Source organism: Rhinolophus hipposideros (genome assembly GCF_964194185.1).
Source record: "Rhinolophus hipposideros genome assembly, chromosome: 5".
NCBI lineage: Eukaryota > Metazoa > Chordata > Mammalia > Chiroptera > Rhinolophidae > Rhinolophus > Rhinolophus hipposideros.
This window is the reverse complement of record NC_138051.1, coordinates 35,211,398-35,238,963: the sequence shown is the minus strand read 5'-3', so window position 1 is coordinate 35,238,963 and position 27,566 is coordinate 35,211,398. Positions and strand designations below refer to the sequence as shown.

The 27,566-nt window shown below is 37.0% G+C and overlaps 1 pseudogene across 1 annotated transcript in view; it reads left to right on the top strand.

Annotated features, from left to right (window-relative positions):
* LOC308497865 (heterogeneous nuclear ribonucleoprotein A1-like) overlaps positions 1-26,651 on the top strand; it is a 58,377-nt pseudogene extending 31,726 nt beyond the window's left edge. Inside the window, exon 2 of the transcript in view lies at positions 25,442-26,651. The product of the transcript in view is annotated as a heterogeneous nuclear ribonucleoprotein A1-like (transcript). The remainder of the gene's footprint in view (positions 1-25,441) is intronic.
* The last annotated feature ends 915 nt before the right edge of the window (positions 26,652-27,566 follow it).

Sequence of the window (27,566 nt, the reverse complement as noted above, 5' to 3'; positions counted from 1 at the left end):
TGTAGTGTCTGGCCCATGATAGATTGCCTTCTTTCCCAATCAAAGGGGTGTCACTTTGCCATCACACCAGAAACCTTTCCAAATTTATAATATTAGTAGTCCAGTATTAGAAAACTAAAACCAAGTAAAACTATATAAAACTCTAAGACTTTCATACAGATTTTCTAAGTGATGTTTGTCCCAACCAAGCATTTAATTGTTATCTACTGATTATATCATAACACAAATGTAAGTATAAAACTTATTTTCTGGGGAGGTAGGCAAAATGAGTAAAGGGGGTTTAAAGGTACAAACTTACAGTTATATAATAAATAAATAATGGGGATATAATATACAGCATGGAGGCTATAGTTAATAATACTACATTGTATATTTGAAAGTTGCAGGAGTGTATATCTTAAAAATTTTCATCATAAGAAAAAATTTTGTAACTATGTATGATGACAGGTATTAACTAGACATCATGGTGATCGTCTAGCAAAGTATACAAATAGCATATCATTACATTATACACCTAATACTAACATAATGTTATATGTCAATTATACCACAATAAAAAAAGTTGTTTTCTTGGAGCAGGCCTTCTATTTAACTTCCAACATTAACATTGTATTTACCATCGAACATTTTCAGAATGGTTCCCTTCTTTGAATATTACCCACTGTTTATCTAAACATTTTTAAAATATTTTCTGTCCTTCCAGACTTTGATAACTGGTAGAAACCACATGTATAAAGTTTGTCATCTGTCAATTTGTCATACTTATATTTATTTGGTCTAAATATAAGCTTTTAAATTACTCTTATAAATCGTCAAGTGCTTTCTTCTAATTTTATTATATTAGTTTTTGTCCATATTGACTAACAGTAAGCAGAAGATTATCCTGATAAGATTATGTCTGATAAAAATAATAATTTATAATAAATAATAACACACAAATATGCTTTTTAAAAGTTTAAAGTATGATGGACTACAAAGTTTTCACACTTGCAGCCTAATTACCTGGCATGGTAGAGATAGGACACCGTGATACAGTTAACATTTCAGTTACCTGATGATCAAGCAATTCATGCGGACAAATCACCTTAGAAAGGGACACTACTGGTAAGAATGGGATTTGTGTACCAGGCAATTTCACTATAAACCTTATCATGCTTGTCGATTACTTGCTTATGATAATTTAGAAAAATAGTAACTTACCAATAGTTAAACCAAAACTTCAGCATCTATGTATTTTGAAAGAGGTCTTAGAAGACTATAAAGGTAGATACATTGTTGACAGGACAGGTGCAGCTTCCCTTTGCTACACATTCTCCTACTCATTGTTGTGATTGTAATAATTTTATTTACCATTCAGCCTCACATATGCTTATAGTCCCCATTTTCTTGGCTAGGAACACATTCCGCTTAGCAAACACACCCAGGCCTTATAACAAATGTGTCCAGGAAACGATATTATGTGCCATTTGTTCCCATAGAGTATTTGTCTTTGGATATAAACAAAGGAAACTTAAAAAGACAAGTTGCCGAAAGATTGTCACAGGTGCATAGTGAGAAAGAATAAGAATTCCCTTTTCTGATATCCAAAGACAGGAGGGAAAGAATATAAAACATGCACATGAGAGAAATGCACTATGCTTGGAGGCATGTGAATTTTTGCAAATCTGCCATTCCTTTACCACTTTATATGATATTTTTATATAGCTACAATTTTTAGAAAAGGATTATTTGAGATATCTTCCTGGGAAATATTTTTTGTTTGTCATATTCAAATAAGGATAATTTTTTTCCTCCACAGAACTCAATCATTCGTTATCTTTGTAATACCTAGATATAGGACAGATTTCTTTGGGCCCATTGCACAGGTGGACAAAGTAAAGCCTTGAAAGGCTAATAACTAGGTCAGTCTCAGGGATGATGCTAGTTGTTCAAATTCATTTTCAAAATTCCCTATTTTATGAAACAGGTCTTTGGACCAAGACTTCTTTGATGTAGCATATAGTATATCACAGTTTTGACAGGAAATGAAACGTATCTAAATTAAATCACTGCCACAGTCAAACCTAGTAGAAATGCTTTGTCAGCAGTGGCAAAGTTTTTATATTTGAGTTAAGTTACAGAATCAGAATTTTGAGCTGAAAGGGACAATAGAGATAATAGAATCTGCCTCCTCATTTTCCAAAGAACAGAACCAATTTCCAAAGAAGTGATGCAAATTACCCAAGGTGACACAGTTAATCCATGTCTGGGGTGGGACAAAAGCCAAGTCTCCTTATTCCAAGGTCATAACTTTTCCACTTACTTTTCTGTCCTATATGTTCCTAAGAACTGTTTAGAATTAAAAGTTAATTTAGACCCTGAAAAATCCCAATAGCTCCTTTAATCCAGTAAGTAGCCTACATGTCATTTCCTCAATGTAACTCTCTATTTCATACTTGGTACTTGTATGTGCCTCTGCCTAGAATTATCCACCCTTCCTTCTTCACCTGGAAGAGCCCCCTTCATTCTCATAAGACCCATCTCAAATGATACTTTGGTTGTGGAGTCTTCCCCACTTCACTGGGCATTCCCTTGCTCTCCTCTCTATTGTCTCATAACATCTTGCAGTGTGTTAAATGACTGGTTTGTGAGCTTCTTTTCCTTATTAGCAGGAGCTTAAATATGAGGACCATGTCCAAATTAGTTGAAATTTTTTAGGTTGCAAATAAAAGGAAACCCGTTTAACATCAGCAAAGGGGGTTTTGTTTTGCTTTAAGCATGTGGGGATAGCTCCCACCATACAGGCCAGGGGTGCAGCCCATTCTTACGGGTAGGAATGGACTGAATACAGGACTGGAGCCTAACAAGGAACCCATAAGACCTCTCTTTTGCTTCTTTCTACTTCCCTCTGCATCTGCTTCATTCTTTGCTGCTACCACAGACTAGCTGTCTCTCTTCCCCAGTCCACAGAGTTGGAAATGGATATTGCTGATAACTCTCCAGTTGATATCACCTCCACTCTGGAATTAACAAGATAGATTTGTAATCTTCTAATCTCAAATACAATTCCCAGGAATGCCTGGGCCCCACCTGGACAAATGTCCACCCTTCTACCAAGTAACCGTGACCAGGGGACAGACGTGTTGTACTGACATGGCTGCTCTGACTGAAACTATGGGGATGGAAGAGAAGGAAAGCTCTAGAAAGGGGGGCGGAGAGGACCGATCAAACCTAGAAAACAAAACAGGAATCTAATACAGTGTCTTATTCACTATTGTATTCCTGCCTTCCCTTAACTAGCACACATCTCATCAATTCACTGTTGAACTTTGGGCTTGCGGCCATGATAGACCAAATGTTTTTGAATTAATTAATTGAAAATATTTTGTACAACTCATAATTTTATACATGAATAAACTGAGGACCAGAGAGAAGAAGTGACTTTTTCAGTGACACATGAATAGTTGGTAATCAAGGAGGATCTAGATTTTTGGAATATTAGTTTTAGGCTTTTACTTAAGCATTTGTTAAGTATTTATTTTGCTCTAGGTAATTTTCCAAGTGCTCTACCAACGTTATCTCAGTTCATCCTCATAAAAACATTGTGGTGAGTACTATCATTATAAGAAGAAATCTGAGACTTAGAGAAATTAAGCTACTTCCATGGATTGCAGCCAGGACTCAAAGTCAGGTCTGCCTTACTAGAAATCTCTAAACTGGCACTGCCCAACAAAATAAAATGTGAACTACATATGTGATTTCAAATTTTTTAAATGCAAAAAAGGAATAGGTGAATTTTTATTTTTAATGATAAATTTTATTTAACCCAATATATTTAAAATATTATTAATTCAACATGCATTCATTACAAAAAATATGATATCACATTCTTCTCTTTGAACTATGTCACTGCTTACAGCACATATCATAGCCACATTTCACGTGTTCAATAGTCACATCTTGCTCGGGGCTACCATATTGGACCTTGCATTTCTACATGATTATGCTCTCTCCACTGGCCATCAGAAGTAGTCTAACCATGGGAATTTTAGCACGACATAAGGACAAACTGCCAATCAAGCTATGCCATCCAGCCTTCCTCTGGATATCATACTCAGTATAGCACTGCCTGGTCCCAGGAGATTGCCCATAACTGGAACCTCTTGCTGGTACTTCCAGGTGAAATACCTGCAATGCTACTGCTAAACACAGAGCTCCCAGCAAGAGCTCTGCCGTGGGAATCAGACAGCTCCTGTGGATCACAGCGGGGCGTGGAGGGAGGGAAAGGGGGAGCCTCATCCCAAGAAAAGCTGCCATGACAAATGTGGCTTCCCCTTGTCCTGTATCCAAAGAAACCAGCTCTGTCTTAGTTATTCAAGAAATTCAAACTACTTAGTTATGAAAGTAGTTCAACATACGTTATTTTGGGTTCTGTTCTCAAAGTGCCCCTTTTCACTAGATAAGCAGTAGGTGTGTTTTGACTCAGATGGTTTCCCCAGTTTGGGTATAGACCATTAGCAAGAATGTGGTAGCCCATTTAGATGAAGAGGGGAGGAGGGAACCCAGCAAAAAGCATATGTTGAGCTTCCATCTCTGCCTCATTTCTCAGGCTATGGGCAGCAATTAACATGGCCAGCTGACAATGTTTGTCCTGTTTTCAACACTATTTTTAACACTGGGAAGCAACTATACATAATGAGAAAAGGAAAATTGGGGGGAAGCCCACTAATATATGAGAATATATATAAGATGAAAAATGAGGAAAGAGAATTATATGAGCCACATCTATAAATGAGGAAAGATAACCAGTTTATAAACGCCATGGCTCACAGTTCTGCATTATCTTATTACTGCTAATTTCCAAAATGTAATTTATTCATGTGAATCTGGGGACTTTATTTTTTTGTTGAACAAACCTGAATACATTGGGAACTATTTTACAGTTTAACCATTGAAGAATTAAGTGCCATATCTGCTATTTAAATATTGTGTTTTTATAAGCTCCATTCTTCTACATATACATATAGTACTGAAGAGTTCAGACCGCACTTAAATATGTTAACAAGAAATGTGATGTATTAAAATGAATACATTTACATCACACCCATTTCTAATATCCATAATCTATTTTCTTCTTTGTAGAGTAGCACTCATTTGTAAATTTAACAGATTAATCATAAAGACGTTTGTTTTTCCATTTTGTTAAGTTTTGTCACATGCTATTGTCACTGACCACATTATAGAACAAAGGAGAAGAATTTAAAACAATAGACACTGTTTCTGCCTTGGAGAAATACGTAATTTAAATTCTTTTTCGGAGACATAAGACAAACAAGATAAATTACTGCATGACTTTAGTAATTGCCAAAGTAAAAGAGAAGCAAACAGAAAGAACTGTGCTAGTTGATGAAAGAAAAAAGAATAGTAAATCTGAGATGACTACCTGGGAGAGTTCTAAACTCCAGCAAACTAAGGCTCAATTTTATAAAAGAACTTTGTGGGAGTGAGATTAAAAGAAAAACCATCTGGTGACAGGAAGAGAAGATTGGGTAGAATTTAGGTTATAAAACAAGGAATTGAAGTTTAGGTGCTAAAAACAGAAACAGAGAAATAAGAACCTTGAAGAAAACCTCAAGTTACCTGGTACACAGTAAGTTTTCAATAAATGTTTATGTTATTTAAATGAATGTAGAAATGGTGAGGATAATTCAAAGAAGGCAATGAATAATATCAAATGGTTGGAGTGACTTGGGAGTTATTTTAGCCAACTTAAAGTGAAACTCGGCTAGAGTCTGGGAAACCAAGAAGAAGAATGGAGAAATAGAAGTGGAAGTACCTGGGCAAAAATAAAACGTTTTGAAAAAGTAATTTCCTAATTGAGAAAAATTATCACAGGGTACTGTTGATTTAATTAAAAATCTAAAATGATGATGTCACTCATTCCTAGTCTTTTGGGGATTGACTGCAGAGTTGTAGTACGGGGCGTCAGACAGGGTCTCAGCTCCCGCTTCCCAAATAAGAACGCAGGACACGGTGAGGCCAAAAAGGAACACCCACAGAGCCATAAGTAGGGGAGTCATATCACTATATTCTCGCTGGAGGCATCCGCCTCTCTGCAATCCACTCTTGCTAGCCCCCATTTTTTTCTGCTGGCATAGACACAGCAGTTGTATTAGTGGCCAATGGCTTACCGGTTACAGCTGACGGCCAAATAGGCACAGCTGATGGCCATCTGATTACAGTTGATGGACATTTACTACCCGAGCCAGCACCTTTCAATGTGAGGCTGAGAGCCTGGAAACTGCTTTTTGGGGCTTTGTCCCCACAAGAGTACTCTAAGATCGGTCTATTCTTTGAATATAAACAAATTATAACATTTCTTATGTTCACTTTTAGTTGAGAGACAGACAGAGAAAGGGAGAAAGAGAGCAGAAGAGAAAACTCTTCTAGCCCCATCTATGATGTTACTGTACTAAAAAACTTGTTTAGTATCTTTGAGTTTTTAAAAAGACAGAATTATGTAAACCCCAAATGGCAGTATTATTACTGTTGTGTTTAATGCAGATCTTATGCCATATTACCATCTTTTCCTTTTTCTTCTATTTTCACAGTATTCTCTCTCTCTCTCTGGAGTCCATGGCCTAATTCAGTACATATTGCATTTTTTAAAGGCATGAGCAAGGATAAACTCTCTGACTAAACATGCTGACTTGACATTTTGTACCAAATACACATTTTATACATTCCATCTTTAAAGGCAAGGAACTAACTAAAAATTCCTTCTGTGTTTAATTATAGAGATTTATAATACCTAAGTATACATTTACCTTTCTAAGCTGTTTGAATACTTGTGCTACTTTTTAATGATTTTCTATCATTTTTGATGTCTATGCCTTGCTTTCTCCAGTTGCGATCTAACCCCAAATCTAGTGTCTTAAAATAAACACAATCATTTATTTAGCTCATACATCTGCAAATTGGGCAGTGTGCTATGGGAAGGCTTGTGTTTCTCCACACAGATCACCTGAGGTGGCTCTGCTTCCAAGATGGCTCACTCATTTGGCATTGGTTATCAGCTGGAAGCTCAGCCAGAGCAGAAGAAGTGGGTGTCTTAGTTCTTCTCCACATGGGTCTCTCCATGTGAGATTCTGTATGAGTTGGTTTGACTTCCTCGCAGTGTGGGGACTGGTTGTCAAGAGTAAGCATTCCATAAGAACTCAAACAGATATATTTAGATTATAATTCAGCTCTGCCACTTAACTGTGTGATCTTGGGCAAATCACTTAATCCCTTTGAGCCTCAGTTCTCTTGTCTGTTAAGCAGGAATAATAACACCTATCTTACCAGGTTTTGGAAAGAACTAAATAAGATAATGTAAGAACGTCCTTATATCTAGCGTATGGCGGGCCCTAAATCAATTACCTTCCTCTTTTCTCTGCTGCTGACTCACTATTCTTCAGAGCACCTAATTTTCTGGAATCTCAATTATCCCTTTTATGGTAAAGGAACTCAGATGAATTTGAGCTCCATACTTAAAACCAGCAAGTGGATAGCAATGCCAAGAACAATGTAAATATATTAAAATCTAAAAGATATTAAGTGCTCTTCAGATAGAGAATGCATAAGCACAGTGAAATCCCATCATTATGTTTTCTGGAAAAAAAATTCCTCCAATGGCAGAGAAATAGTAAAAGGAAGATATTGCATATGTAGAAATGAGGATTCTCAAGAGAAAAAAAAAAAAACACCTGGGGAATCTTTTGACCAGAAACATGGTTACATGTGGATTTTTACTATGTAAAATAATTTTGTACATATGTGTTATATATGCTATTTAGTTTGAGAAGACTGATGGTCAATATGGCAATTTGGAAGGGATTTTAGAAAATGCTATGTTTGCCTAAAAGCCTATGGAGAACTTAAATAGACTCAAATATGGAATCGCCAAGAAAAGACCCATTAAGTCTTTCAAGTGTACCATATTTGCTCCGGGTTTATATGACTGACCGTTTCCTGTATGGTTGCTCCAGTCCCCATCTACGATGAAACCAACAGATAGAGGAATGTTGATACATGTTCATGCCCGGAGCCCAAGCAGGGAAGAGTGACAGGTTTGTACTGTTTGCCAAAACAGGCTGGAATCACTTGCTGGACTGAGTTGGAAACCCTAGCAAATAACAGAAGCTAATTGCAGCTTTCGATGATGACTCACTGAATCCAGACTCTGATCAGAATTCCAATCCAAGCCACATCTCTAGTCTCGGATGCTCTAGAGAAGTCTCGAATGCTCTTGAATGTTCGAATGCTCAGTATCACTTGAGTGCCTACGATAGACCATCTTTTATTTGATAAACACGATACCCTGTTAAATCCATCTCAACATAGGCTAGCTTTCTGTGGCTTTGAACACTACAGATTTAGGGTTTGGGGGTGATCTAGAATGTTCCATTCTTTTAGTTATTTTCCACTTGAGTCATTCTAAATTGGCAGCTGGCCCAAGGGGTCATTATCTGCCTTATCAGAATCAGTTAGTATTCTATTAGCAATAATTAAGTCCAAGCAAACAGAAAAGAGTAACCCAACCTAATCTGAAAAGGGACCCAGTTTCCTCATCTATAAAATGTATTCCTATTTCACTAAATTGCCTATGATAATCAGGTAGGTAAATATTTTTGAAAGAGCTTTATAAATTCTACAAAGGCAAGGTGATAGGATGGAGGTCAGATTCATTATATTGAGAACCTCTGATAAGTGAACACAGAGTCCTAGGAGAAGGATGCTAACAGCCCTCAGAAAAGCATTCAGTCAGGAAAGATTAGACATAGGGAAGCAGGCTGGGGTCAGAAACATAGGATGTTGCCCAGGTCAAGTGAGGTCGTCTCAGGTTTGGATCCCAGGAGATGGGGGCCACTGTGGAAGCGTGAAGGTCCAGGCCCCAGAGTTGAAGCAGAGAGATGTAAAAGGTTGAGCTCACCACCCAGCATGTGTTGCCCGGGGAATTGGATTGCATGTTCATCGCCTGTATACCTTTGTGGGCTAGCCTTCCTATTTTCTTCAAGGAAAAAAAAAATTAACATTCAGTGTGAGGATGAAGTTTGCCAGGCAAAGCCAGTCTAAGAAGAACAGTATAATGTGTTAATGCGTCTTTTAAACTGTTATCCCCAGAGATGTCCATCTCCACTGTTTTCAGCATCTCTTGGATGATCCAGCCTCCTCATAGGTCCCTGACAACCCACCCCCAGGTTTCTCTAGGAAGTAATGTTGCCCAAATTCCTCAATACCCACCTCAGGAGACTGTCTTAATGTTGCTTGGTGTTTGTAGTTCTTCAGCCCAATCAAAATGCACCCAGATTATTTCTCCCCCCCTTACACATCTAGTGTCTCTTACTGACTGACTAGTCGATCTGAGGATATGACAATAATGGCTGCTAGTGTCTGACATGTTATTTCTCCTAAATAGCAATTTTGCTGTAGGGAGATTTTAATATTATAAACCAACACATTGAGGATTTGTTGGTATTGCTAGTGGAAGTAAAACTCTGGCCGTGTTTCTAGAAATCCTTCAAATCACTCTACCAAGGTGGGCACCGCCACTGCCAGCTCACAAACAAGCAAGTAGAAAGAGGCCAGCAGGTAGGTCCATTCCAATAAGGAGTGCTTTCTGGTGATGGTAATGAGAGCAGGGTGGTAGTCATTTGTTTGAAAACGAAGATATATGCAAAATACTTTGGGAGAACGTGATATATAATTCATCAGTTTTTATGATTTTCCTGAACAATGCAGTTAATGGTCTGAGATCATGCATACAATTACCATAATATTAATTTACTCGACAAATATTTATTGAGCATTTACCATATGTTAGGCACTGTGCCAGGTCTGGAATATACAGTGAACAAGAAGATACAAATTTAAGTACCCAAATAAATAATTTGAAATTGTGATGGTAGTTCTAAAGGAAGATGCAGGGTAGTAGGAGAGCATACTCAGAGGAAATTGAGATTTGAAATAGGAGTTAGGAAGAGCTTCTCTGAGCCAGTGTCCTGAAAGATTAGTAAGAACTAGGTAAAAAGGGGTAGGCAAGAACTTTCCCGGTGCTGAGATGGGAAAACAGCTTGGTTATTTGCTGACCAGAAGGGCCGTGTGGCTGTAACCCAGAAAGCCAGAGGAAAAGTCGAGTGAGAGGATCTGGAGGGGAAAGCAGTGGGAACAAGAAGCAACTTCCTGTATGTCTTGTAAAGAATTTTGGAGTTTATCAGAAGTACTGTAAAAAGCCACAGGCAGTGAGGGGTGGGCCAGGGCCATTTAATTAGCAAAATGACATGTTATTTAAATTTCAAGAAATCATTCTTGTTCTTGTGGAGATGGAATTACAGCAGAGGCCAGGGAGGTCAGATAGACAGGCAAGAGAGGAAGCTTGGACTAGAATGGCGGCAACAAGAAGAGAAGACAGATTCATGATGTATTTTATAAGGAAATTCTGAAAGATTTATTGGTTGATTGGGGTGGGGGGTTCTGTGGGGCAGAGAAGGCGTCAGAAATTACTCTCATTTCTGGCATACGCACCTAGGTAAATGCAGGTGTCATTAAGGAGATGAGTACACTCTCACAAGTTGATGGGATTTCAACAATCATAAAACACAGTGTGGATACAGGCTTTCCCTTGTAATATTCAATGAAAATGGCAATGCTAGACGCCGTCATCATTTGAGTGTGTCTATGTTTCTGTGCGTGACAGTGACTGTGTTTGTGCTTCATGATGAGGAGGACAGGGGCTTAAAAAAGAAAATTGAAAACAAGCAGGTACCTGAAATAATGAAAAAATGATCACTGACTAGTATAGACGCTGCTGGGGTGTCTTTCTGATGCAAATACATACCTAAGTTAGCTAGGCTTTCACCTCAGGAACAAAAAGAAAAGAAAAAGCAAGGTTTAGAAAAGAAACACTGCCACCACAGCTACAGATTCCATTGTTTCTAGGGAAAAATTCATTTACATCAAATATCTGAAGCTGTCAGTGCACACAAAGACTTTGAAAGCATTTGTTTAGAGCTAATACTGTACTTTCTATTTATATTCTAATACCTTGTCCACCCCCTTATGATTCTTTGTGAACTTGCTCAAGTTTGGGCTCTACTATACTTTTATTTTTTTCTTCCCTTGAGACACACTTGTAATCTTTACAGACTTGTTCCAAGAGCAAAAAAAACCGAATCATTAAAGAAAGAATGAAATGTCATTTGATGGTGTGCCCGCTGCTTTCTTTGTAGAGAATCTGTTCCCATAGCCGTGTAAAATGGAAGAGGCTCCCTCCACAAAAGTTAAGGACCAGCTTAGACCTGGTCAAGGTCAGAACACACATGTTCTACCGGCCCCCTTCCAAGAAGACAAATTCTGAAGGTGAATGAATCTCAATATTTCTAATTGTTTTTATTGAAAATAATCTTTTTGTGACCTGTCTCATGCGTGAGAAACAGCCTCTGAAAATGAAATCTAATACAAACAATGGACATAAAGCTCTCATAAAATAAGTATGAATAATAACAAAACTTTAGTAAAGATAGGGCTAATAAAAATCAGATCTGAAATAATTAGGTATTCTCTGAGACAGTCATTGGCCATTCGAAGTTCTGATAATAATAGTCTGGAAGAAAATATATGAAATTCTTCAGGGAATTGTCAAATCTTATAGAAAAAGAACCTATATCAAAAATAGATCAAGAGTATCAGCACTACTGAAAAAGAAGCAGATATTTTATAAAAAAAAGACACATGTATCTGTTCGTTTCTGGAAAATAAAAATACAGGAAGGATGAACCAGAAATTAAAGAAATTGGCTTTCTAGAAACGGTGGGTGAAAAAGTGGCAGAAACCAAGGGGAATAGGAATGCGTAGAGGTAAAAAGGGAGTGATACTTCCCTGTGTACAATTTTGTGTAGCTCTGACTTTTAGAACCACAATATTATTTCACATTCCAAAAAGATAATTAAAATTTGCCAGAATGTGGCACAGATCAAAAATGGAATGCAAACTGTAGCAAATAAACCAAACTGTACAACTTTATTTCCAATGAATAACATAACCACACTGAAGGGATGGGGGATAAAAGAACTAACCTAGGTAACTAAGGAAAGCAGTGTTTTGTCTGGATATTCCAAGGCTAAAGAGCAAAAGAACTGTACACAAACACTGTACGCAAGTTAGTAAATGTATTTCTTGCAGGGATGTTGGTTAGCAATTCTAAAACTACCTTATGTATATACTAGAAATTAACAAATAAGTTAATATTTTGTAGATAATGAGAGGCAGGTTTCTCAAAGGCAGAGAAAGAAGCTACAGATAAGGAAAAAAGAAAACTAGAATGAATGCTGTGGTACTGGATTTCAATTGGACAGAGTATGAACAGATATAGAAAGATATAGAAATAAATATAGATGTGTATGTGTATGCATGCTTGGAGACTATATATATGTATATGTACACACATACATATATATTATATATGTGTGTATATATTATATATAATATACAATATATTTATATATATGAGATATATATATGAGATATTATATATATGTCTCCAAGCTCTTGAACTTGTAAGCAAAATTCTTAAGAAAAAGAAGCAAGTTAGAACTTTTACCTCATAGAATATTTGTTTCATGGGTTTCAGAAGACATACTGGGGATAGGATCAATCGTTTATTTAATGAATAATGTTCATTTGATTTATGTTAGTTTCATGTTCTTACAAGAGAATTCCATTAGTTTTGCAGTGAGAACAATGGTGCATCGAATGACCCTTTATTACTTGATACATGCTGGGAAAACCTCATAATAGAAGTAGTTTCTATACTTGGTATTTCACATATTCCCAAGACATTAAAGCAGGATATACATAGACTGGGAAAAGGGGGAGAGAGAACACAATCCCATATGTCTTTTCTTAGCTTTCTAATCCCAATATAAGAAATACAAAGTCACAGGAAGTAGCTTATAATATAGTTTTCCCAGCAGGTAAAAGGGGTGGGAAATGGAATGTGGTAGCCACAAGGGTCTTATGTGATAATGGAGTAAAGTATTCTCTTGAGTTCTCTAAGAAGCCTTCTACTTTCTAACATCTTCCTGCTGTGATCGCTGATAACTGAATCGCTTTATAAGATTCTCATTTCGTAATTATCATGAAATCAGAAAAAGAACCAACAATGTCTTCAAATTATACCAATGAATAAATGACTAGTAATAGATCCTATTTCAAAATTGACTGTGATAGGAAAGGGAACCATGACATAAAAGTACATTATCTCTTACTTAAAATATTATTTTTTTCACTAAAATCTTGTCTGATTAGGTGAGAGAAAAACAATGGGAAAAATAATGATTCAATTTTTACTGATATTTTTACTCAATACCAAGCATTGTTCTAACTGCTTTTAGGCATTAATTCATTTACCCCCGCCAAAATCAAGAAATAGGTATTTTTATTATTTCCATTTTGCAGATGAGTAAACTGAGGAAAAGAGAACTAACAAAACTAGGGCAGCAATATATTTGCTGTCTTGCTGCCTTGGAGGAAGTAAAAATAATTCCTTTACTCTTCAGAATGAGACTATTGTCCATGTGTTGTAGTTTTAGCATTTTGAAATAAAATATTTCCAAATGCATGTGCTTGTTATAGAGGTATGTTAAATTCTCTAGGATGCACAGGTAAATCAATGATTATTGAGGGACTCATGTCACTGGTACTAATCCTGATGTAATCCTTTCAATCATGGGTCTTACTTCCAAAATAACATAACAACTAGATATGGAAGGAAAGATTATTGGAGAAAAGGACATAAAGGAGCATAGAGGAGGTCAGAGCTATTCATTATTGCAACCACAGAACTTTCTGGGATCCATGCTCTTATGTACAAAAAACTCTAATTTCTTGTATGCTAATTATTCATAGGTTCCTTTTGCATTATATTTATTTCATATGAAGAATAAAAAGCAAAAACCAAGTTAATGTAACAATTAAAATTTTCATAATAACTTCTGTAATAATATATAGAGGAAACGTTTGTTATATAAACACTAGGTACAGAAGTAAAGAAGTTTAGAAAAACAGTTCAGAACAGCTAGAAAACTAAAATTCGTATAGGAGAGCCAGATGAGATGGAAAAGCTTTGCAGGAGATTGATCCTAAGGATTTACATACTTCAAAAGAGTATTATTTGATTGTGTGTGAGTGTGTGTGTGTGTGTGTGTGTGCTCATGCATGCACGCATATCTGTGTTGTGGACAAGGAGAAGCCATCAAAAGATTTTAAAGAAAGGACTGCCATATTTCTATTTTAATAAGTTCACTCCAGCTTCGGTGTGAAGAGCATATTAAAGAGTCTGAAGCATGGTGTTAGGTTAAGTGTTCATCCTAATAAGAAATGATGGAATATTTTCAAGGGATTGAGGTGAGCAGAGAGTTATATAATCTGTTGAATATTGAACACCCCAAGCTTTGGAGAAGACTAGTAATTATAGAGCAGGAGAAGAAGGTGCCTGTGAAGGAGACTAAAGGGAGGAACAAAGATCAAAACGGCAGGAAGAGAACCAAGAGAAAATAATTCCAGGCTGAGTAAACAAGTGGTTTCTATTTTAAATTTGATTATATCTTGAGCCCAGTTAGAGCTAAGATCCCAATAAGATGTGGGACTCTAGAAAGGCTACATCCTTGGTGGAAAAGGAGGGTTAGGCAACGAAAAATACATCTTTTCATACAAGTGCAAGGAAATGGCAAAGTTACTAGAGTCTCTTAGCCTTGTTTCTGGTAGAAAATAATCTAAGAATCCTAAACCTTGGGGCTACCTCCTTATAGATTTTTGGCTTGAATTGATAGTCATATCTATGATATCAATTTCATATCTAGAAATAGTCATATCTATTTAAAAATTCTAAAAAAAAAATAAAATGCGTGAGATCAATATTTGAGAAAATAATGTCTAAGAATTTCCCAGAACTGATAAAAGACATGAATCCTCAGATTCAGGAAGCACACGAACTAAGTATAAATAGAAGGTACAGAACTAGTCTTTTGAGAACTTTGGCCAGAAAGACAAAAAGCTAGATGGAAATATGCTAATGTTGAAAGACTTTCTCAAAGATATGTGATGTGCATGCTTTTATACTTCAGCAAAAGGCCAGTTTGAGGGAGAGGTTGAAGATACAGGAAAGAGTAATCTAATGATCAAGTACACATGAGGTGGTTAAAGCCCTGAAAGAAGCGTATCCTGAGCTCGTTGTGGTCAGTTCAGGAATTACAGTGGGATCTAGGTTTCTTTTCTCACTGATTACCATTACTTGACTACAGACTTTGAAGTCTGATAAATCTAGACTCCATTCTCAGCTACTTGTTAGCAATGTGGCTTGTGAAAGTGACTTAACTTTTCTCAGCCTCAGTTTTTGTGTCTGAAAAATTATATAAAGTCTGTGTAAGAATTTGAGAAATCTGGGCTGAGTAGAGAAAAATCTGTACCTAATAGGTATTCAATTGAAAATAAGGATAATGTTCTTCTGTTAGAATCTGGTGCAATGCTAAAATAAAATCTTTTATTGTTCATTCTGTGTCTCTAATGGGTCTGTTATCACAAGCCAGATCACAAAGTGGAGCCATGAAGGATTACAGTACATGCTGCTCTTCTAACTATTCCTCCAGGAGTTATCCAGAGTTCCTAAGCTTCTAAGATCAATCATTGTCTCTGTTTCTAAACCATTGGTTTAAGTAGATATATGTAACTGGAGATATCTATATTAGATAGATGGATAGGGAGATGATAGATGATAGATGGATAGATAGATAGATAGATAGATAGATAGATAGATAGATAGATAGATGATAGTCATATCCATAGGTATTCATAGCTATTATTTGAACTTAAAAACCTGCAGCAAATTCATTTGTAAAAAACTTAACATAGATGACATCCTGTAAAGAAGAATGGCACTTATTTTGGGTGTAGGGTAAGGTGGGTTATGATAATAGATTTGACAGTTAATTGTTCATACATACTATACACATTTTAGTTATTTCTAAAAACCAAATTTAGAACTAGAAAAGAACATGTGCAAGCACAATCAACATCTTCATTATACCCAAAGAAGCCAAGCAACTTGGTAAAGGCACACAGCCTTGGATTCTCAGTCCAGTGTCTAGAGTGTAAAGAGCAGCAATCCTGTTTTATATGGAATGAACTTGAACAAAGCTCAGTCAGGTGGTGTGCCATATTCACAAAGAGGGCGGGCAGGGCTGCAATTAGAAAGCTCACTCTCTATACCCTGTCTGCTAACACCACCTTTGTATGGGTAGGTACCTGCTCCTCCCAGCTTCATGGAAAAGAAAGTCTTTCCTTCAGTGGCTAGCACAATAACTGACACATAGTAATAACTGTGAGCTGAATCTAGGTTTAAACAGTGAGCACTGGACTCTACATCACAAACAACGGTCACAGACAAAGCAAGATTCGTAAACCTAGGATTTGTGAACTTCATGCCATGAAGACAACTCACCTGAATAACTAAAACAATAAACGAGTTATTTAGGGAAGAGGAGTGAGATTCTAATTCCATAAATCAACTGCTTATAGGGATCTAGTATCTCAGTCACTCATCCCTGTTTCTCAGCCTTTAGCTAAACTTGCTGGCAACCTAAGTTCTGAAGTTCAGACTTTACTCTCTTCAAAGCAAGTATAAAAGTTGAATGCTCACTGGATGTATTGCAGTCTTAAGCTTGTCATTGTTTATGTTTCTTTAACAACCTTTTGACTTGCCTCTACATTTTTTATCATCTTCTTTTGATAGTAACAGGGACTTACGTTAAATTCCTTTGTTCTATTGTTTGCTATTTCGAGTTCCATTGTTTTGCTATTATCTTAACAGAGGTACATGATCTCTAAAGACTTGCAATGATAATGTTTTGACACTGTAATTTAACATGGCAATGTGGTCTCAATAATCTTTCAGCGACATTGTTTTACCATTGTCTTGACATTGTAAAATGGTCTCTCTAGACTTACATGTTGCCATTGCCTTGACATTGTAATATAGTCTCTATAGATTTGAATTGAAATCTGTTTTGTCATTGTCTTGATATCATAATGTCCTCTCCATGGACTTCTCTTCACATATATCATCCTCTCCAAAGACTTGCATAGCAGCCCCATTATAAGAGCAATGTGCACTGTTCACTTCCCATTCAGGTGAGCTGGGAATGATCTTTCATGGTTTCTACTTAACATTAAGTATTACAACTCATCAATAACTATTTTCAAACTCTTTTATCTCAACCCTTCCCAATTCTCATTCCTGATGCGGGGTTTTTACCAAGAAGCAAAGTGGACAAATTCCCATTAGGTAAAATCTGCCTGCACATTTTTCATTTTTAATATTAAACTCACTCACGTTAAAAGCATTAAAGTGGAGCAGATCATGAGGGAGTTTGTATCTCTCTAACCAATAATAGGAAACTATTTCACAGAGTAGATCCAACCTATACAATAGCACAGCAGAATGCATTAGAAAGAGAAAATTCTGATACCTTTTCTACTCACAAGATGCCTTGGTAAACTCTGTTTCCCTTTTTAATGTCATCACTTTTAATGCTTACTTCTTTTTCAGACACTGCATATATCTTTTCCCATTATCATGTACCCTAAAATCACTAAAGGTGTTTAATATCCATATATTCATCTACTCTTCTACATGCATGCCTCAACGGAATCAGTTTTTTCTTAGTCATAAAATGCAAGCTTAAACAAAAGCAAAGCCATTTAATAAGATCATGAATTTCCTCCAGAAAAATGGAATTCTTTCATTTGAGCCCCTTGGGGGAAAGTAAGGAACTGAATAGGTCTCTGATTCTTGAACTGTGCTAGAATGCAGCCCCTGCTGGCTCAATGATCACTCACCCCACCCCCACTCTCACTGGAACACTAGGAGCAAGTTGATAACATTTAGCGAGTTCCTACATTGTGCCAAGCATGTGTAAACCACTTTATGTGTGTAATCTTACCACCACAAACCCATAAACTTTATAAAGTCCCATTATTATCTTCACCCTTTAAGGGTGTAGAGTCACTTGCTAAGGTAACACAGCTGTTAATTTCTCGCGGCTAGTGGGATTTGGACACCTGACCAGAGGTTCTCATCTAAACGGGAAAAAGCATTTTTAAGTACTCCTGAACAGCATTTAAAGGGGAAAGATGGTATCTAAATTTCACTAACTTCTAACTGACATGTATTGTTCTTTCAGTTATGAATGCAGAAAATAAAGCACATTGGTATTAGCAGTATGTGTGAGTTTGGCACCAAAAGAAAGCACAGATATTTTCCTATCCTATGACAGTTACTGCATATCTCTCAAAGTAGCATTTATATGCTCGTCACTGCTGCAAAATTGCAATCGATATTACACCTGCCATTAGAACTAGTTATTCAATGTCTTAAGCATGTATATTACTATATCATTATTTGGTTTCTAACGTTTTGATAACCTGTGATTTCTTTCTGTGGTTTTTTTGCCACATCCACACACCACCTGTATTTTTATTTATATAAGGTTTTTTTTTCAATAACGAATAAATATTTTACTCAGTGACTTCTTTATTGAAGACAATTTATTTCTCCTGTTATAACAACTAATTATATTTTTTGAAAACATTAAAAATAAATATACAATGATTAGAATTTTAATAAGAGGAATTTATAGCTCCTACTCCACATTTTGAGAAATGCTAAACTAAGGCCACGTCTGACACTATCCTGGCAAAGACAGTCTGTTTGGCTAAAAGATCAGTAATCCCTGAGTAATCAGGAATTTTCTCTGAGGGCCGTTCTGTAAGTACAAACCTGCTGCTCCCAGAGCTCATGGCAGCTCGCACAGTAGGGGTAAGCTGCATGAGGCAATCTCCCTAAGAGGTGAAAAGAGCCTGGCTTTAGAGTCACATTATGACATAGTTTCTTCTCATCCGTCTTCTAGCTGTATAGTCTTGGCTAACTCACCCAACTATAGCTGATTTACTGGATCTACAGTATTCTGGTGAAAAGAAAACCCTGAAGACTTCACAAAGAAAACTGTTGGAACTAATGAAGGAATTCAGTAAAGTTGCAGAATGTAAAATCAACAGATAAAAAACAGTTGTGCTTCTGTACACTAACAACAAAGTATCTGAAAAAGAAATTTTAAAATCCACACTTACAATTGTATCAAAACAATAAAATGTTTAAATTTAACTGAGGAGATGAAACATCTGTACACTGAAACCTATAAGACATTGATGGAAAAATTGAAGAAAACATAAATAAATGGAAATATATCTCATTTTCAAGGATTGGAAGAATTAATATTCTTAAATTGTTAATATTGCCCAAAGCTGTCTAAGATTTAATGCAATACCTATGAAAATTCCAATGACATTTTTCACAGAAATAGAAAAAATAGTCCTAAAATTCACATGGAACCACAGAAGACTCGGAATAGTTTAAAGCATTCCTGAAAACAAAGAATAAAGCTGGACTCATTACACTTCCTGGTTGCAAACTATACTACAAATTTATAGTAATCAAAACAGTATGGTACTGGCATAAAAATAGACACATAGACCAAAGAAACAGCATCAATAGCCCAGAAGTAAACCTACAAATATATGGTCAACCAATATTTGACAAGGGAGTCGATAACAAACAATGCGGAAAGGATAATCTCCTCAGTAAATGGTGCTGGGAAAACTGGATATCCATGGAAAAGAATGAAATTGGTCCCCTATCTTACACCACACACAAAAATTAACTTGAAATGGATTAAAGACTTAAACATAAGATCTGAAACCACAAAACTCCAGGAAAAGCTCCTTGACTTTGGTCTTGGCAATGTTTTTTTCTTTTTTTTTTTTTTTTTTTTTTTTTGGATATGACACCAAAAGCACAGGCAACAAAAGCAAAAATAAAGTGGAAATATACTAAACAAAAAACATCTGTACAGCAGTGGAAACCAACTAAATGAAAAGGCAACCTGTAGGATGGGATAAAGTATTTGTAAACGATATATCTGATAATGGGTTTATATCCACAATATATAAAGAGCTCACACAACTCGATAGCAGAACAAACAAAAAAATAACAAACCTACACATAAATAATCCCATTTAAAAATGGGCAGAGGACATGAACAGACATTTTTCCAAAGATGACACACACATGGACAAATGGTATTCATAAAAGTGCTCAACATCACTAATAATCAGGGAAATGCAAACCAAAACCACAATGAGATATCACCTCACACCTGTTAGAATGTCTATTATCAACAAGATAAGAGATAACAAGTATTGGCGAGAATGTGGAGAATAGGGAAACCTCGTGCACTGTTGGTGGGAATGCAAACTAGTGCAGCCACTATGAAAAATAATGTAAAGATTCCTCAAAAAATTAAAAATAGAACTACCGGGCAGCCAGATGGCTCAGTTGGTTAGAGCCTGAGCTCTTACCAACAGGGTTGCCAATTCGATTCCCGCATGGGCTAGTGAATCGCGCCCTCCACAACTAGCCTGGAAACAACAGCTTGGGCTTGGAGCTGAGCCACAGGTGGGTGGCCGGTTGGCTCCGTGGTTAGAGTACAGTGCTTATAATACCAAGTTCACCGGTTCAAGTCCCACTTGGGCCAGTGAGCTGTGCCCTCCACAACTAGATTGAAAACAGCGACTTGACTTAGAGCTGAACTGTGTCCCCCACCCCCCACAACTAGATTGAAAAACAATGACTTGACATGGAGCTGATGGGTCCTGGAAAAACACACTATTCCCCAATTAAAAAAAAATTTTTTTTAATAGAAATACCATATGACCCAGCAATTCTACTTCTGTGTACATATGCAAAAGAAATCAGGATCTTAAAGAAAGGTCACCATTCTATTCATGTTCACTGCATGTTATTCACAATAGCCAAGATATGAAAACAACCTAAGTGTTAATGAGATAAAGAAAATGAGAGAGAGAGACTTACTAATCCATAAAAAAGAAGAAAATCCTACCATTTGCAATAACATGGTTAAACCTGAAGTGAAATAAGCCAAAGAAAAACAAATACTATATAGTATCACTTATATGTGGAATCTAAAAGAGTCAAACTCATAGAAACAGAGAGTAGCATGGTGGTTGCTAGGGGCTTATAGGGGGAGCGGAATGAGGGAAACAGGGAGATGTTGGTCAAAGGGTACAACATTTCAGTTTTGTAAGATGAGTAATTTTTGAGGATCTAATATACAGCATACTATAGTTAATAATATTGAATTGTGTACTTGAAATTCTCTGATAGAGTAAATCTTAATGTTCTCACCATGCAAAAAAAATGTTAACCATGTAAGATGATCGATGTGTTAATTAACTTGATTGTGGTAACCATTTCATAATATATCAAATCATCATGTTGTACACCTTAAATATATACAATTTTATTTGTCAATTATACCTCAAACAAGTTGGGGGGGGGGAAGTAAATGGGATGCCATTCAAGGTATTCCATACTGATGAAGTGCTCACAGAATGCTTCTTCTCTTCCCTACTCATACCTCCCATCACTCCTTCTCTTGGTTAGGAGAATAAGGAGAAGACTGCAAGCTGAACAGAAAGACAAATAATTTTAGTGATGTGGTATCACGGTACTCTGTCTGAGAGGTGGATACTCAGCTTTGAGTAGAGTCTAGGGTGAGAAAATGCATCTGATTCAGAAAATCTGAATTCCTATATTCACACATTTCCAAGTGGCCTTGGGCCTATGAACCTCCCTGAGTATTTCTTCTCTCTGTATTAGAGTGATATATAATGTATATCACTGGTTTGTTGTAATAATTACATGAAAGTCACACTTACGAGTATTTTATCTACGATATGCAGGAAAATCTTACAGTTTTATGGCTTACAGGTTTCTGAACTTATCTGTAACTTTTCTGGATGACTCAAGATCACCATTATTTTATTAGAGCATCAATTATTTTATTAGATGGTAAGGTAAATTGTTTCTATGATTTCTGTTCCTTTCCTACCATATTAGACTACAATACTGTCCCACCTGCTCTATGTTTATTACTTTCTTTATGTGTTCCTAAAATGTGTTGATCATCTACAATATGTAAGACCAAAGTGGTGATAATAATAGCTAATTGGAAGACCTAACACATAAACAGAACTCAGTATGTGTCAGACACTATTCAAAGCATTTTATGTATGTTAACACACTTAATCCTTGCCTCAATTCTATGATCTCTAATTTGCACATGAGGAAACTAAAACACAGAGAGCTTAAGTAATTTGTTCAAGGGCACACAGCAAGTAACTGGCAGAGCTAGAAATCATCTGATGCAGTCGAACTCCAGAGTCTCTGTTCTCATCACTATAAAACACCCCCTAAGACAGAAAAGATGGGCATCGTATCTCCCTTTCCCAGGGAGCATCTGTGAAAACAGTGCATCCCAACAATATTAGGAAAAGAAAGCTTTATAATTTCTTGACCATTTCACAATAGTGTCTCAATTGATTTTCTCAATGGCCCTGGAGACAGATAGGGAAGATATTAGCCTCTTTATGATACAAGATATAGATAAGAAAACTGTGACATAATTTTAAAGTCCTCAAAGAGATATCAAAAATTGAAAAGCAAAGACCTCAACTTGAAATTTTAATAGTATAAAACATCATTTCATGGATGTTCTCCTCTTCTCCTATAACACTAAACAGGGTTATACTGAAGATCAAACAAGATGATATTAAAGAAATACTTTATAAATTCCAAATAACTGTATGTTGCCTGTAAGAAGTAGTAGTGGTAGTAGTTGTAGTGCTGTGTTTCCCCGAAAATAAGACCTAGCCAGACATTCAGCTCTAATGCGTCTTTTGGAACAAAAATTAATATAAGACCCGGTCTTATTTTACTATAAGACCAGGTATAACCTAACAACATAGCATAGCATAGCATAGCATAACATAACATAACACTGGATCTTATGTTAATTTTTGCTCCAGAAGGTGCATTAGAGCTGATTGTCTGGCTAAGTCTTACTTTCGGGGAAACACGGTAGCAGTAGTAATAGTACTAGTAGTAGTAGTAGCAGCAGCAGTAGTAGTAGTAGAGGAAAAGGAGAAGGAGGAGGAATATCATATTTTCAATGCCCACAGAAATCTGACTCTGATCTAAGACCATCATCTTCATAATCACTTCCAACCCCATAGATCCTATTCTAGGCTTAAATTCACAGACAACTGTAAAAAATAGAGTTCTCTTCTAACATAACATGGTGGAATATTTAAAACCATCAAATGTCAGTTGTCTCTTCCCCAAAGATAGGAGTCTGAATTCCAAACCCAACCCTGAAGCCAACATAGTCTGAGAAGTGATTTGGCTGCAAACCCCGGGGCTTAGTATCATCATCTGCAAAATAGCTAGCGGAAGTAACAAAAAGAGTCCTGTTCAACTTCCCTGTTTTCTCTGTGATTTGTCCTCTTGCCCCCTTCACCCTCTTACCCCCCATGCCCATATCATATTTGTAACACCATCCTCTCTACACTCTCTCTACCATAGGAATTCATTCAATACTCACTTTATGAATGTCAGCATGCATTTAGTGATAAATGGAATCCAATTTTTCTTGGGATAAATGACATTATTACTCCAATGACGTTTTTAAAACCCAGGGTACTGGGTTAGTATGCTTCACCTAATATGCTATGTATGTATATTGCAATGTTATTAATTGGAGAGATCTTGATTTCACAGATTTTATGATATTCATATATATGATCAAGACCAAGAACATTATCAGGACTGCACAAACCTTCTTTTGTAGCAAAAGTTCTCTTTCATTCAAACTTGTGTAGGAAAAAATTCATTGGCTTCATCCATTTTGTGAAGTAGAAAGAGCTTGGGCTTTGCAGTCTGACAAACAAAAATTCTGAGTGTCACTGTGCTTGTCTGTAAAGTGAAAAACCGACTACCTCACAGGGTTGTTTAGAAGAGAACTGAAATAATGAGAGTGACTCCCTTTGCTTAGTGCCCAGCCCACGGCAGATGCTCAATGTTCATTTCTCCTTATATTCCTCTTTCCTGATTTTACCCGCATTTGAAATCTATAAGTTTCAGAATTCAGCATATCATGCTTAGAGGACATTGTCAGCTAGAAACCTTGCTTATTGTTTATTATTATATTATTCTATATTATTATAGAAACCTTGCTTATTGTTTATTATTAAATTTACCTACAAAATACTAGTCTAGTATTTTGTAGGTAAATTTAATAATAAACAATAATAATCAACTACACAAGTGTTCAAACACAACTGATTTTTCTTGTTAAAAAAAAAAAAGCAACAAAAGTTTTTCAAATTGCAAAAGCTTCTTCCCAGGCATCTTGCCCTCTGTTAGGGCACAAGGAGCAAAATTATGACTCCTAACATTTATTATGACTTTCACAACATAAATCACCAACAGACTTTTTTGCAAGGCTGTTAGTTGTAATGACACTAGTTTTGTGCAAAGACTACATTCCAGTTTTTTCTCAATGTTACATAATTCTTATTTTTCTAGTTGTAAAGCGTTGTTCAGATTAGCCTACAATGCCAGATTTGTCATTAATTTGTAAATTTTGTATGGAAATTGACAACGTTTGGTGAAAAACTACTAACTAAAACCAATTGTCCCTTCAGTATATAACATCATTAATCAATTAAGAATGATCCAAAAGTGCATCCACATAAGCAATAATTGTTCACGTAGTCCATGCAAAAATAAAAAGGTGTTGAGTGATAGGAATCGTTTCCAAAAACAATTGTGCAATAGAAAAAGAAGCTCCTTGTGTTAGAGCTAAGTTTAACATTTGGTTTTCATTCTGCGCTGTTCAGTTTTACATGCATGGAATCTCCAGTAATACCAACATAGGGAAGCAGAGTATCAGTCAAAATCCACCAGACAGATGTGAAAATTGAATTTTTCCAGTAAGTTATAATGTAAAAGGGAATACTGGTATATCGCAGGCTTAGGTAGTGGAGGAGGAACATTGCGTGGAGATGAGAGCTGCAACTATAGCAACGTGGGAAATTGTGATTATAACAATCAGAGGAAGGCCTGTACTTATAAGTATGAGTAAGGGCAAAGGAATTTTCCCCTAATGATTCAGATGTTTGAGACTAAAATATATGTAAAAAATAAGCAGGTCTTTGCCCCACACTGCGGGGAGGTAACAATGCACAGGCAGAGAAGGCATGCTGTGATTGTCACAGGCAGCCTTACCCCAGCCGGGACTGCTCTCCCCGCAAACGCAAGCATTGTTGCTTTGATAAGAAATACACTGATCTTATGAGCGTCACTTACTTATTCTGTGGGAGGAAAAACATGATTAAAACCTCTGCTTGCTTGCCTTCAAATGTTTTACAATTTTATACATCTTATAAGAAGTGCTTCTTTCTGTCGGTGGACACCGCCGAGTAAGCATCGTTAAAGTCTCCCCTCCCGTGGCCATCATATCTAAGTCAGAGTCTCCCAAAGAGCCTGAACAGCTGTGGAAGCTCTTCATCGGAGGGTTGAGCTTTGAAACAACTGATGAGAGTCTCAGGAGCCATTTTGAGCAATGGGGAACGCTCACAGACTGTGTGGTGATGAGAGACCCAAACACCAAGCGTTGCAGAGGCTTTGGGTTTGTCCCTATGCCACTGTGGAGGAGGTGGGTGCAGCCATGAAGGCAAGGCCACACAAGGTGGAGGGAAGATTTGTGGGACCACAGAGGGCTGCGCAAGAGAAGATTCTCAAAGACCTCGTGCCCACTTAACTGTGAAAAAGATTTTTGCTGGTGGTATTAAAGAAGACCCTGAAGCCCATCACCTAAGAGATGATTTTGAACAGTGTGGGGAAATTGAAGCGATTGAAATCATGACTGACCCAGGCAGTGGCAAGAAGAGAGGCTTGGCTTTTGTAACCTTTGATGACCGTGACTCTGTAGACAAGCCTGTCATTCAGAAATACCATGCTGTGAATGGCTACAACGGGGAAGTAAGGAAAGCCCTATCTAAGCAAGAGATGGCTAGTGCTTCATCCACTCAGAGGTCAAAGTGGTTCTGGAAACTTCAGTGGTGGTCGAAGAGGTGGTTTTGGTGGGAATGACAACTTTAGTCGTGGAGGAAACTTCAGTGGTCAACGTGTCTTTGGTGGCAGTCGTGGTGGTGGAGGATATGGTGGCAGTGGGGATGGCTATAATGGGTTTGGTAATGATGGTGGTAATGGAGGAGGTGGTGCTGGTTACTCTGGAGGAAGCAGAGGCTATGGAAGTGGTGGACAGGGTTACGGAAACCAGGGCAGTGGCTCTGGCGGGAGTGGCAGCTATGACAGCTATAACAACGGAGGAGGCGGAGGCAGCTTTGGTGGTAGTAGTGGAAGCAATTTTGCAGATGGTGGAAGCTACAACAATTTTGGCAATGACAACAATCAATCTTCAAATTTTGGACCCATGAAAGGAGGGAACTTTGGAGCCAGAAGCTGTGGCCCCTATGGTGGTGGAGGTCAATACTTTGCCAAACCACGAAACCAAGGTGGCTCTGGTGGTTCCAGCAGCAGCAGTAGCTATGGCAGTGGCAGAAGGTTTCAATTACTGCCAGGAAACAAAGCTTAGCAGGAGAGGAGAGCCAGAGAAGTGACAGAGAAACTACAGGTAGCAAGAGATTTGTGAACTCAGCCAAGCACAATGGTGGCAGGGCCTAGCTGCTACAAAGAAGACATGTTTTAGACAATACTCATGTGTATGGGCAAAAAACTCGAGTACTGTACTTGTGACTAATTATATAACAGGTTATTTTAGATTCCGTTGTGTGGAAAGTGTAAAGCATTCCAACAAAGGGTTTTAATGTAGGTTTGTTTGTGTTTTTTTTTTTTTTTGCACCCATGCTGTTGATTGCTAAATGTAACAATCTGATCATGACACTGAATAAATGTGTCTTTTTAAAAAAATTCTGTTTAGGATTGAGAGTGGTCACGGTGACTTAAAAAACAAATAATGACAACTAATATTTGTATAGTCATAGAATATTATTGTTTTCCCGTTGCTCTCACATCTATTATCTCATGGAACCATCTCAAGACTCCATGATGTAGAGAATATTGTTATTCCAATTCGATGGCATACCCAGTATAGGTAGATGAGGGGATGTGTCTATAATCAGAGTAGGCACTTAAACACTGCTTGCAGGTGTCTTTTTTTTTTTTTTTACTTCTCATTCTACTTTGAAAATCCCATGCTGTTGCTTGTTGCTCACATTGACATATGCTTGCAGAGTTCATAAAAGTGTTTTTCATGTTTTCTCTCGTTTGAATTATGCAACTACCCTGTGAAGTAGGTATTATTACTCATATTTTACCTATGTTATTGGTGAGAAAACTAGGGCTTAGAAAAGTTACTATCTTTCTAAAATCTTATAACTAGCAACAGCAGAATGAGGGCTCTGACAAGAACTTTCGATCGTTCTATGGCTGTTTTAAGAACTACGAAGTAAAGATATCATTTCTGACTATCCTAAGTGGCATTTTGCTG